Raw genomic sequence first — 3,429 nt, forward strand, 5'->3', positions numbered from 1 at the left:
CTCCCCCTCCCGCGCCGGGTTGAGCTCTCCAAGGTCGGAGTTTGTGTCTCATCTGTCTTTTCCTTCCTCGATGACTCCCATGCCTGATCTTACACACAGTGCACACACACACGCACCCACACTGACACACAGCCTCACACCTCTCCAGGCTCACTCTCACACACACACAACTCATTCAGACACTCTCACGCTCACCTGTATACATGCACACACTTTCCCGTACTCTGTCGCACACACCTATCCCCACTCACACCCATACTCAGCCACACACACACATTCACACACTCACATTTGCTATTTATCACACTCCCTGCACATTCTCCCACTGATTCTTTTACAGACTCACGCATCCACACTCACATTTACACACACACTCTCCTCTCACACACCCATCCTCTAACCTATGCAAAATTTGCATTTGCATATGCACACACTCATATCCACTCGCACACGCACACAGTCATTCTCACTCCTGTTCTTATACACTCAACACACCCACACTCACAGTCACACTCCCATTTTATCACAGCTATCTGCATGCACACTGTGGCCACATCCCCTGACCCGAGACATATACTATATGCTATAATATACCCATGTAGCATATAATATACCCATATGCTGTAATAATGCCCAGCTATATTCTGCTCCTCCCCTGCAGCCATTTAGCAATACCTTTCAATGGGCCGATATTTGGAATTAGTAATACATTACCATGGTTCAAAATACAAAACGTATGAAAGAGCACACCTGGGAACTCTCCCTCTTGCCCTCTGCCAGCTCCTCTCCTGTCCTCAGTCCTTCCGGTGTGATGTGTGCCTCTGCAAACACCACCCTCCACCCCTGTTTTCAGCCAAATGACAGCGGATTGGACCCTTGCCTCTCCATGCACCTCATGCATCCATCTGCACGGTTACCCCACATTAGCACACGTAGATTTTCCAGCCCTGTGCTGTCCAATATGATAGCCACTAGCCACATGTGGCGATTTACATTTCAATTAAGAGTTGACTCACCCCATTTCAAGTGCTCAGTAGCCACATGTGGTTAGCGCAGAACAGTACATTTCCATTGCTACAGAAACTTCTGTCAGACAGCGCTGTGCCAGCTGTCACCTAAGACGGTCTCCAGTGCGTTCCTTCAGCAGGCAGATGGGTTTCACATCAGGTTCACAGATGCGGCGTGGTTCCTTTCCAGCCCATGGAGCTCGAGCAGCTGTCTCAAAACAATCTGGGCAGGTTCCAGGCATAGATGGCAGGAAAATGGCCCAGCAACCTTGACCTGGAGCGTCCAAAGTGCAGGAGGCCCAGGCTGGGGCACAGGATCGGGAATCCTGCCCCTGGGGACAGTGAGGTCTCTGCCTCTCCCACCTCACCCACCCTCCTCCTCCACTGCCCACACAGGGTAGGATTCTGCTGGCCCTCTGGCATTTCAGAAAGAGAATGTCTTTCCCATGAATATGGTTTAAGAGAGATTGATAACAATCTTTTGGTGATGGGCGAGACGCCTCTAAGCCGTGATGTAGGTAGGGTATTTGCATTGGAGTACATCATTTTTTAAAATGCTTTCTTTCACTGTACAACATTTTCAGTGATAGTTATGTTTTTGGTTAGTTTTATGGTTTTGTAGCAATTAAATAAAAGGAGAATATAGTTCAACTTTCGTGGTTTTTTTTTTTTGAGACAGAGTCTTGCTCTATCATCCAGACTGGAGTGCAGTGGTGAGATCATGGCTTATCACAGCCTCAGCCTCCTGGGCTCAAGTGATCCTCTCACCTCAGACTCCCCGAATATCTGGGACTACACGCGCATACCACCATGCCCGGCTAATTAATTTTTTTTTTTTTTTTTTAAGAAATGGGGTCTCGCCACATTGCCCAGGCTGGTCTGGAACTCCTGGGGTCAAGTGATCCTCCTCTCCTCCCAAAGTGCTGGGATTATAGGCATGAGCCATCATGCCTGGCCAATGTTAAAGACATTGTTTGGAATCAGTAAAAGATTTCATGGAGGAACTAAAAATGTCACTTTCCAAACAAAAATATTACACCTTACAAGCTGCACTCTGCTTTACTGTTGGACTCTTGACATAGGTTCTTATCTGTCTTTACAGCAGGGAAAAATGTACATGGGTTATACACACATGCACACACGAAAGTAGAGATCATATTTTGTCCATATATATTATATATGCAAAGTCAAATATCAGAAATTTGAGATTCTTTCCTTCAAGGAGCCCCACCTTGCTTAAGATCAAACAAGAGCCCCAAGTGGATGGCAGACTTTCATGGGGTCTATCCTCACTCGACTCCCCAAATCACTCAAGCAGCTGACCTGGAGCCCAGATGAGCAAGGTCCCAGACACTTCCCGCCTGCAGAGAGCAGTCCACCCTGGAAATTACCAAGGGACATTTTTTGACCTCTTTCTGTCTTTTTCTAAGGTTCTGACTTCCCCTCCACAGCAGCCCTGTCACTGGCATGAGTTTGGGGGAATCTTGGGAAGCCCCTTTCTGGCTTTGGTGTTCATGCCTGAGCTCCCCCACACCCAGAGCACCGTGATCCCAACCAACTCAAACAGGCAGGAGCCACCACACCTGAGTGGGATCTGTTGGCATCTGAGCCAGGGCCCAAGGAGAACCCTGTATGCTCCCCACAGAGACCGTTAGAGCAGGATATATGCACTTAAAAACTACATAGTAATGAAGTCTATAACAAGAGGTCCGCAGGAGCGAGAAATCATCGAGATGATATATAATGGGGCCAGGCGCGGTGGCTCACGCCTGTAATGCCAGCACTTTGGGAGGCTGAAGGTGGTGGATCACTTGAGGCTAGGAGTTCAAGACCAGCCTGACCAACATGGTGATTCCCCGTCTCTACAAAAAATACAAAAATTAGCTGGGTGTGCTGGCATGCACCTGTAGTCCCAGTTACTTGGGAGGCTGAGGTAGGAGAATCACTTCAACCGGGGAGGCGGAGGTTGCAGTGAGCCGAGATCACACCACTGCACTCCAGCCTGGGCGACAGAGTGAGAGACTGTGTTTGGAAAAAAAAAAAAAAAAGATGATCTATAACAAGTAAAAAATACACATGCTCTTCAATCCTGCAGTTTCTTCTGAAGTTCTCTCACATATGCCCAGAAGCGTATATGGAAGGATATTTATTGCTTTTCACATTATGCTAAATGAGAGTGCTAGACTCAAAAGACTGCATCTTGTATTATTCCTTTTAGGTGACATTTGTGGGGACCAAGGGCCCTATTAGTGGCAGGGGGAAGGGACAAGGAGACTTCCTCGGGTGATGGAAATGCTCTAATCTTGGTTGTGAGTGGGGGCATGCCTGCATGACTTAGTCAGGGTTCAGGAGCTGTGTGCTGAAGAAGGAGAATTTCACTGTGTGAACATCGTACCTCGATAAACTTGACTTAAACAAATCG

The sequence above is a fragment of the Papio anubis genome, unplaced genomic scaffold (assembly GCF_008728515.1).
Source record: "Papio anubis isolate 15944 unplaced genomic scaffold, Panubis1.0 scaffold398, whole genome shotgun sequence".
Lineage (NCBI taxonomy): Eukaryota > Metazoa > Chordata > Mammalia > Primates > Cercopithecidae > Papio > Papio anubis.